Genomic DNA, 10,780 nt, shown 5'->3' on the forward strand with positions numbered 1-10,780 from the left:
CCCGCCTCGCACACAAGGCGAGGGCAAGAGGCGGGCTGCGCTCTTGCCCGCTCCCGCGCCCGGCGAGCCAGCCGTGGGCACAAGGCACTGGCGCGCGCCTGCCAGCCAACACAGCGTCGCCACAGGTTTTTAAAAGCGAAAACCAAGGCTGTGAGCGCGCGGGATAGCCGACGGAGGAATAATGTTTGCCTACCTCTGTTCAATTGCCTTTCCCCAACACAATGCCAGGCTTGTCTCCCTGGCTCCCTACCATCTTTCATGTTGCAGATACACACATTTCAATCCCCAGCTTTCAGTTGCCATAACAACTTCATAAATGTGTTCTCAGATGTCCTTTTTAATCACATCACTTAAAAGAGGCTGGGTGCATCTGTCTGCGGAGTGCCTGAATTTCCACCCGTTCGCGGGGAGCTGGCGAAGTCGGCTGCTACGGTCCTTGCCTCCACGGAGCTCAGGACCTCACAATCATGCAGCCTGCTGCCTCCCTCTCTCCGGAGGCCACAAAGATTGTTTTTAAACGCATTTGTGTGGGGACCTGTGTTTCCAAAACCCAGGTGATGCCAGGGCCTGAAGCCATCCCATGGCTCCACACGGCGGCAGCCAAGGCCACCAGGCTGGGACAGCAGGCGTGTGCCCAGAGAGCTGCAGTTCCACGGATCAGTTATTTACATGGCCAAACAGGTTCTCTGATGGAGTGCTAGCGGTTTTAACTGGCTTCCAGTGACTAGGCCTATGGAACCTCTATTTAGTATCTTTAAGACACGATCTACCTTAAGAGGGGAAATGCAGTGATTCTGCCAACCCTGGGTGACAAGCCCCTCAGCAGCCATTCATTTTTAGACTCGGGACATTAGGGAGGGTTCGTGCCAGTCAAGAACGAGGCCTTGTATTCCTGGCATTGTCTGACCGCTTGGCGACTTTGGCCAACATCAACAACCAAACAATGGAAGGCAGGGCACTACCAACCAAGGGAGAGGAGTGTCTGAAAATCCTAGGTTTTTTGTTTTTTGGTTGTTTTTGTACTGGCAGAGCAGCCCAAGCCAGGTACTTCCAAGTCAGCATTCAGATGCATAAGGACAGGACACAGAATGCCCAGTTCACAGTTAGCAGTTCTGGGGCCACCAGGAGGGTCCAGGGCTCCAGACTGCAGTCCGTCCCCATATAAGATCAAACTCGGGGGCTGTGTGCACAAGTCAGGACCATCCACAGGGCTGGGCACTTGCGCATGGGGCTCGTGAGAAGAAAAAGTTTGAGCAGCTGCAGGATGAGCCAGAGGAGAAAAGCAACGCTTAGAACACATCTCTGGACAGCGAGGAAGCAGCGCTGAGCCAAACGGCCGAGTTATACTGGGGAAAGAACCTAAACACAGAAGTGACAGCACAAGTGAGACCTTTGACTCCAGACACTTCTAAGAGGGCACCTCTTGGCTTCTGGGGGTGCAGGCAGTGGGGGGAGGGGCTGTCTTTTAACTATGTAAAGAAGTGAAGAGAAGGTGGTCGTGCTACCTCTGAATGGGATTCCGGGAGCAGCCACATCAAAGGCAGACTTGATCTGTTTTGCCTGAAACAATAATGGGCTTTCCGAGTGCTGGGGGACTCAGGCAGCGCTGCCAGGAAGCAAGCTCGAGTGACACCAACAGTCCCAGGGACAAAACGCGCCAGGGCAGGAGCAGCTGCCTGGGTGTTTGGGGGCTGGGTGCATTCGTTTCCCTTTCACCTACATGCATGAGATCTGCAGCGCCCCTTGCTCCCTGTCCTGCCCGTGGTCCTCCGCTGGGCCCAAGCCTGGCCCTGGCCTTAGCTTCCTCTCTGCTCCTCCCTCCTGCAAACAAGCACTTCCGAGGGGAACTTGTGGGGGCCCAGTTTTGAAAGATCCTGGTGCTGCTGACTGTAGTGGCTTTGAGTGAAGCCCTGACTTCCCACTTCCCAGCCTTGGGTGAGAGCACAGTGTCCATCCAGGCGTGGTGTGGAGTGGGTGGCACATGAGCCCTGACCCCCCGCAGCTGAGGGGGGCCCCAGCACAGCCCAGGTGCATTGGGGGCAGGCCAAGGAACAGGGTGGGGGTTGGGAGGGAACCTGGCACCCCAGGGGCTCCTACCAAGCTGAGTTTTTGTTCCTGGGCAGCGTGGATCCAGCCACCAGCAGCCCAGGAAGTAGAGCGGCTACATTCACTCCGTAACAAATCTCAGTTGCTCCAAACAAAGCAGCCAGCTTTAGAGCAGCCTTCCCCAGCCCTCCAGAAGCAGCACCTAGCACAAGGTGCTTGCAATGTATTTCCTTAAAAAATGATCAGAATCAAGGATCAAGTTGGAACGTTCCCCTGAGTCTTCTGGTAAAGGATTTATAATTTTTCCACCCTCTCCCCACCTAACGAGGTCAGAACTTTGGATGTGTCCGAGCGATCTCACTGCTATACATTTATTTTACTGCATTTTTTCAAAGGAAAGATGAGATTTGGGGCTATTTGAACTTAAAAGAATAACATTACGAGGCAATGACACGGGAAGGCGGGGAGGGCTTTTGAAAGAGCTATCAAAAGACAATATTTGTCCAGAACGCGGGCGTTAGCGGCGAGCCTGACACAGCAAAACCATTGTGTGCTGCGCAAGTCCGCCTGCACTCCCTACAGCTGTGTTTTCACAGATGCGGGTCCATGTGTCTCCACCCAAAGGGGCTGCCCTCCCCGCGGACGGGAATGCACATCAAAGGTTCCAGCGCAGGAACACAAGACCCTTTTCCCTTCGGAACATGTTTTTATTTTTCAGCAGTGGCTGCAAACCAGAATTTCCATCTGTTGTCCTTCTGCGGCCATGCAGGTTAACCTTACCGCCGGGGCTCACGCGCCCTTATCTGGACCAAGGTCCTCAGAATGTTCAGCGGAGGGAGGGCAAGGGAGGAGAGGCCGGCAGGGACAGGATCCCTCTCGGATTACTTAGGAAAACGAGTGTTTTATTTCTTTGCAACATCAGGACCGCTGGTGAATTATGCTGACAGTTTAGGGCCCGTCCCTTCCCCCCACAACAACCTGGCCCCGTTCGTCCCCACCCACCCCCAGTCCCGGCAGCAAGGCCATGAGATCTTGTGCGTTTGGGTCTCAGATGGCTGAGAATTTGCTACCAGAAAAACGTTCCAACAACAGCAACTCAGGTATCCCAAGTAAATGACGCCATAGCCGACACTCATGTCTTAAATGGGAGTATCTCTTTGACATGGCCAGTACCCTGTTTCCATTTGACACCTCCCACACCCTCAATAACCCTTCTCTTTTATGGAACAAATGCCTGGAGAGTTCCCCTCTGCTACCGCCTCCCAACTAGATTCATTGGCATGCCAACATCTCTGAGGGAAACGGCAGGAGGTTCTGAAGGTATTTTTGCCAGGCCTATAAGGTCACTAAAAATTGAGAGAACAAACGATATGAGCCTGAGTCCACGTGTTCGTGCCCATCTGTGGACGATGAAGGGAGGTAGGGGGAGGAGGACAGAGGGAAAGATGACGGGTACAAAGCTGGGCACAGTCCTGGCTGGGCTGCGCAAAACTAAGCAGAGGCCTGAACGCTAATGCGCGAGTGCCATCTAGTGACCGCTCTGGAACTGCACCCCTCCTAAAGCCGCCACCAACAGACATGGGGTCAGGCTGGCTGGCTCCGTAGTCAGCCCAGGACCTGCAGCCTTGCTACCCTAATTACGAAATAAATTTAAAAACCCCAAAAGGATTTAAAAAACAAAAACAAAAGGCAAGGGCTGGCCTGGCGGCATGGCCTAGTGGCTTAAATCCTCGCCTTGAATGCCCCGGGATCCCAGCTTCACTTCCCATCCAGCTCCCTGCTTGTGGCCTGGGAAAGCACTTGAGAACCGCCCAATGCCTTGGGACCCTGCACCTGTGTGGGATACCCGGAAGAAGTTCCTGGCTCCTGGCTTCGGATTGGCATAGCATCAGCCGTTGAGCTCACTTGGGGAGTGAATCATCGGACAGAAGATCTTCCTCTCTGTATATCTGACTTTCCAATAAATAAATAAATCTTTAAAAAAAAAAAAAAGGCAAGGGCCTGTCTCAATTGGCTAAATCCCACCCCCTTCCCATCCAGCTCCCTGCCTGTGACAAAGAAAACAGTGGAGGATGGTCGAAAGCATTGGGACCCTGCACTCGTGTGGGAGACCCAGAACTCCCGGCTCCTGGCTTCAGATCCACTCAGCTATAGCTGTTGTGGCCACTTGGGGAAATGATCTTTCTGTCTCTCCTTCTCTCTGTAAATCTGACTTTCCAACAAAACAAACTTACAAAGAAACAGCAATTGTATTTTTGAAAAATCTGATCTGTCCTTCTCTCCAATGATTTTTTTTTAAAGCAAAAATGCAGTGCTCCGGGGCAGGGGTGGGGGTGGGAGGTCTGTCGGACGCATAGTGGGCACCAGGGTGTCCTCCTGGGAGCCCACAGGGGCAATCACCTGGCCACACCTGAAGCAGCAGGCTCCAGAGCAGCAGGCAGTCTGTGTCTGTGCGTGCCCTCTTGCACAGAACCACTCAGACAGACCTCCCAGGTCACCCGGTCCAGCTGAGGCCAGCCCTGCGTCTGATGCAGGAACCAGGGAATGCAGCAAGGTCCCAGGCTCTGAACTCCCCCACACCAACTGGGCAGGGAACAGCAGGGAGGCCTACCTCACCCGCAGGTACCTTGGCAAGCACCTCCTCCTGCAATCTGGGGTTCTTCAGAGCCTAGGAAGGGCCCAGAGCCCAGCTGCCTGTACCTGCACCATGGCCATTAGAGGCTACTGCCCAGGGGGAATGAGCTCCAGGGCAGCTCCAGGCTGGAATCCCGATCCTGCAGACACACTTGACCTTGAGTCTCTTGCTAGGCCAAAAGAGACACCTTCCGGCATCAGCATGAACTAGGTGCTCCAAAGAGAGCACCCAGCTCCCAGCCCAGCTGACTGCATGTCCACTGACTGACAAAGGGCAGGAGGACGGCCAAGGATGCTGCAGAGTGTCACCACGGGAACCCCAGGACTCCATGGTCAAGGCGCTATTCACATTGCCTTTGCCTGTCCAGGCTGAGTAGGCACATGGTCTGGCTCACAGTTAAGGGTCTGGGTTCAGGAGGGAGGCAGAGAGGTGGGCATGGGGCCAGCTTCCTACCCTCTCACTGCCTCAGTTAATGGCTGGATCCTTCTCTGTGTGATGACCATAGGGCCACAATGCTGGGACCGTGGGGAAGGCCCCAAGCAAGTCCTGACCTGCCCATGACCCAGACAGCAGACACCTGTGCTTGGGCCTCTCCTGGCAACCACAAAGACACGCTAGCTGCAACTTGCTTTGGTGGCCGGGGCTGGCGAGAACCTGGCCATGCCAGGGAAAACACTGCTGAATCCAAGTAACCCTCCTTGCCCCTTTGTCCGGCCCATCACTGTGTGGTGAAGGCCTGTGAGTGCCCTCCTGGATGTTCACCCATGCCCCCAGCCCCCCACAGCCAGGTGACAGTGAGTCAAGGGGGCTGGCTTGAGACCTAGGCAGTGAGCAAGATGGTGGCCACAAAGCTTAAGAAGGATGGTGGCAGAGAGGGGACACAGGAATAGAAGGTCCAGCTTGGGCAGGCCCATCTGCCCCGTGCTTCACTCACTGTGCCACAGGCTGGCCCATAGCCTCTGCTGATGACACTCAAGAATTTCAGCTGCTAGAACCCAGAATTCCACGTCATTCCAAAGTTACTTATTCAGTCTGGGCACCAAGATAGTGTGGGACTTTCGAAACACTTGGCAAAAGCAGCCCACCTTCCAGGAGGCCTCGTCTACACTGGGGGCCAGCTCGGGGGCAGCAGAGAGCCATGCGCCTCTGTGAGCCCCGCTATAGGACGGCAGGTGCAGGGTGTCTGCGGGCCACGTGAACGTGCATGACAGCTGAGACCAGGGGAGGGGGCATGTCAGAGGATCTGTCCCTGCAGGAAATGGGACAAGGGCTCTGTGGGAAGGGACGTTGTAAGTCAGGGCAGAGAGAGCGAAAGCAAACAAGCGAGTGAGATCTTCTACCTGCTAGCTCGTTCCCCTGACAGCCCCCACCATCCCAGGGCTGGGCAAGGAGGAAGCCAAGAGTCCGGAATGTCAGTTGCATCTCTTGTGTGGATGGCAGGCTCCAAACACTAAACTCCCCTATTGTCTTGGGACACATTCGTAGGGAGCTGGACGAGCAGTACAGTTGCTAGGCCTCGAAGCAGCACTCCTACGTGGCATGCAGGCAAGTGCTGCACCAGAAGATGTCAGAATTCTTTTAAAGGGTAGCTATGTTATGTGAAAACCTCATTTCAATTAATTTTTTTTTCTAAGAAACTGTTTATTTAAAGACACAGAGACACACGCACAGACACATCTGCTATCTGCTACCTCACACTCCCAACACCCTCAATGGTTGAGGAAGTCTGGAACTCACCCAGGTCTTCACGTGGTGGCAGGGAGCCGGTGATTTGAGCCATCACCGCTGTGTCCCCAGCTCTGCATTAGCAGGAAGCTGCGACTCAAACCCACGGTGTCCTAGCCAACGCCTTAAATGCTCTGCCTAATGCCCACCCCTCTCAGCAGTGACGGGGGTAGGAAGGAGCTGACAAGAGTCAAGTGCCAGGGCACCAGATGCCCGGCACAGGTCGTCACTCTTCGGTGCTGGCATTCATGGAGGCCATCACAGAGCAGGACAAGACTTGTATGCAGAAGGCTCCTTCTGGAAGAAGACAGGAACGAGGAGGAGCCAGCAGGAGCCAGGAGGGGAGATGAGCAATGGGCCAGAAGAGCAGCCAGGAGGGAGGGCTGGGGCCATGTGGGAGGCACACAGGGTCAGAGGAGCAGAGAGAGAATCCTGGGACTCAAGGTGCACCATGCAGGAAGGCGCCCAGAACAGCACAACTCCCGAGGGTGCAGCCGCACGGCTTGTTCCACTGCCAGAATGCTGCTCTAGGCTCACTGGCCACGGGCGCAGCCGCTCAAGCTGCTGCTTTGCGGTGCCTGGTCGGGTGCCATACCACTCCCTGCAGGTGTACCTGGGAGGCAGCAGACCGAGTTTCTGGGTCCCTGCCATGTATATCGGAGACCCAGGGAGATTTCCTGGATCCTGGCTTCTGCCTGGCCCAGGCCTGGCTGTGTAGTTTCTTGGGGAGTACCAGCAGACAGAAGATCTCTCTCCCTCTGTCACTCTTTTAGATAAATATTAAAAAGACTTACTGCACTCCTAAACAGAACTTAGCAGCATGCTCTCTGCCCTCCCTGAGCAAGGATAAAAGTGGACAAACATATGGCACTCCTGACTGATGCAGCCTCTGTTTTTTTTTTTTTTTTTGGTCCATTTTTTTTTGTTTGTTTGTTTGTTTTGTTTCAATTCATATGAAAGGCAGGTACAGGGACAGGCAGCAGGCCAATACCCCCGCTCCCCAAGGCCAGTTCTGTGCCCACAGCAGCAGAGGCTGGACAAGGCAAGGGCCAGGGCAACGGCAGGATCCTGGGACTCCACCCAGGTCTTCCTCTGGCGTGGCAGGACCCCAACCACGTGAGCTGTCCCTGGATGTGTGCCCATTAGCAGGAGCTGCGATTAGGAGCGGCCCCAGGCAGTGGCATATGGGGTATGGGAGGCCCAAGTGAGGTCCTAACCCCATCAACCAACGGCCCTCCTGTCTGGGAAACTCTTTCATGAAGAACCACAGAACGTGGGGCATGTGAAGCCCGTCACGCCCACCCTGCCTGTCCCCGGCCTTCCTCCCCTTCCTAGCGACGGTGAACTAGTCTGATCTGTCAAGAACACGGACAGGGCAGGCAGGTGAGCACCTGTGCCCACAGGTACAGCTCTGCCATCTCCAAGATGCAAGCGCTAAGGCAACGGCTACTCTGCGCAGACCTGCACCTGGACCCGCTATTAGGGGAAAACAAAATGGGTGCCAATTAGTGGTGTTTTAGTCAAAACAGGTTTCCGCACATCATTGTCTTGTGCTGGAAGTGAGCTGGCATCATCGACAAAGGGACTGCTATTAATAGCATGACACACAACGCAGGCGGGAAAACCGGAGTGCAATTCTGTTCTTGAAAACCCACTGTTTGGTGCCCAGAAAGGGACAGACTGTGCAGCATGTGCGCCGGGGGGATGTGTAACTAATAAACCATTGCCGTTTTTACTACGTACCGGCAGCATCTCTGTACATCTGATGCCAAACACATTTGCTGTCCGAGAAAAACGGTTCGCGTTCCAGGGCTTTTTTTCACTCCATTTGAAAGTTGAAGCATGTGTGCACGTGGGATGGCGTAGTTGAACTCTCCTGTGATCACGAAGGGTTTTTAATTGGGAGAGGGTTTGCTCTTGGAAAGGAAGTACCAGCATAAACATGTATAGATTCTTATGTTCAAACAAGACACACTCCAGCACACATACAATTCGGCTGGGAGTAAAAGAAAACGAAATCTTCATATATGCAAAAAAAAAAAAAGAAAGAAAGAAATTAAAAAAAAAGAACATCCTACCCTGACACCTTTTCAAAAAACTACCAGTAGAACAGGTGATAGCCTTGCTGCTGTCAGCCAAGAATGCACCAAGAGAGGTGTTATCTTCTCATGGAATGAATCTGACCCAAATATCAAGACAAGCTGCCCAAAACCCTCCCTGACCAGGAATGACTCAGACACCCCACAGGTACCTGCCGGGGCGCGAGGCACCTGTGGCCATCCTGTCTGCCCCGGGTTTCACAGCAGTCATCATGCAGGCAGTCCCACTAAGGAGATGCTCACCAGGACGCCCGACAGTCAGGCAAGTCCCAGAGTACCAGGGCGGACGGTGGCGTCGCTCATGAACTTAGAGAACAATGGGCTCGCCACATGGCGTCACCATTTTACCTGTTGTGCAAAACTGGTAAAACGTGGGTGAGCAGAGCCTGTGGGGGCTGACAGACTCGGAGTCTGCCGAACAGTCCGTGGCTCTGGGATTTTTTGTCCTTGGACTTGAAAAGTTGAAGCCCCAGTGCTGCCAACTGGGAGATGCCCTCTCCAACACAGACCACCCACAGCCGCGCATTTTCCATCTGGTGAACCAAACAGACAGCTCCCTAATTATTTTTAAAAAGGATTTTTTCCCCCTAACATACTTTCTTTATTTGTCTGTGACCTGGAACTTAATGGAAAACCTGGTGCATGCCAACTCTACTTCTTGTAATGAAACATCCGATTTTATTGTTTCAGCCGGGCTTGTTCAAGGGCTCTGCGAAAGAAATGACTACCCCCAGCGCCAACGCGCCAAACCTCCCAGACAATTGCAACCAACAACTGTTTTCCCTGAAGAGAGACTCTTGTTTAAATATTAACCCCTCGAGTTTTCTCTCCCAACCAACAGGATGGAAATAGGAGGGAAATTATTTCCAATCATTCTCAACTGGGCACCCATACTGCTGGTGTCAAAATTGAAGGCTTTCCCAACAAGATGGCCACCTCTGCCAAAAGCACGCTTGGAAATGCCAACTGTAATTAAAATCTGGCACCTGTCTTGGGCACCAAATTTGCTTCCAACGTCCCCGTGCTGAAATGTGTCAGCTCAGGCGGACGCACGACGCCTGGCGCCCCCTGCCCTTCAGCAGAGCGTCCCTGACGGCTGCTATTTGAGAAACCTCATTTTCCATCTTCGCCCAATCTTCTCTGTTCCCCTTCTCTGAATGCGTTTAATTAGTCCCGAGAGAATCAGCATACTCTCTCTTCACACGTTCACAGACCTCAAGGAGAGCAGCCATGGAGAGCTGTGCCGTGCCCGGTGAGGGGCAGGCACATCCCACGGGGGCCTGGATATGGAGGCTCAAGGGCTGAGGTAGGGAATAGGGTGCCCTACGTGGCTGTCACAGGCAGTAAATCTCACAGGGACACACTTTGCTGGGATCTCCCTGGTGATGTGTTCAACCAGGACTCAGAAATCTTAGGTAGCATTGGGTTGGATACAGGGTTCCGCCTGGAGGAGCTCAGCGGCCATGGCATGCAGTGCCTCCTGGAACGTGCCTCTCTTGCACGAAGGGCCTCGACAGGTGCCCCCCATGGACCACAGGTGCCAGCTGGCTCACGGCTACCCGCAGGCCTAGAACACCCTGCAGAAAAAGGACTTCTTCCTTTGTATCGAAAACCCACCTAGCAGACACAGCGGGAGCCAGCTTAAGCCAACAGCTCCTTACAGCTGGGCCTCGAAGACCTCAGCAGCTCCCTAGACACAAGATGATGACCCAGGCTGTGTGCCTGCCCAAGCCTGACGCTCACCTGCACCTACTTCTGGGAAGCTCCATGTCTCGGCACTACCCGAGCTACTGCAACACACCACCCCTTTTTCCTTTGCTAACTCTATTCATCGCAGAGTGACCAGACACACACACACACACACACACACACACAGCCACACAGCTTCTATCTGCTGGTTTGCTCCCCAAATGGCCACAATAGCCAGGGCTGGACCAAGCTGATGTCCGGCACTTCGTCTGGGTTCTTGATGCGGATGCAAGAACCCAAGCACTTGGACCATCTGTGGCTGCTCTCCCAGGTGCATGGGCAGGGAGCTAAGGGGTGCAATTCTCCACAAACCCACTGTTACAGTTGGGCCCCAGCTTAGCAGGGAGCTAGATCAGAAGTGGAGCAGCCAGGAATCCAAATGAGCATCCACATGAGATGCTAGGGTCCTTGGCAGTGGCTTAACTCGAAGCATCACAGCAGTAGCCAAAAAGGGATACTTAAATAGTGACTCACCATGGAGAGTCCTGTATTGTGGCAGAGTGAGTTAGGCCACCATGTGCAATAC

Source organism: Ochotona curzoniae, unplaced genomic scaffold (genome assembly GCF_017591425.1).
Source record: "Ochotona curzoniae isolate NIBS_2020 unplaced genomic scaffold, NIBS_Ocur_1.0 contig_64, whole genome shotgun sequence".
NCBI classification, from domain to species: domain Eukaryota; kingdom Metazoa; phylum Chordata; class Mammalia; order Lagomorpha; family Ochotonidae; genus Ochotona; species Ochotona curzoniae.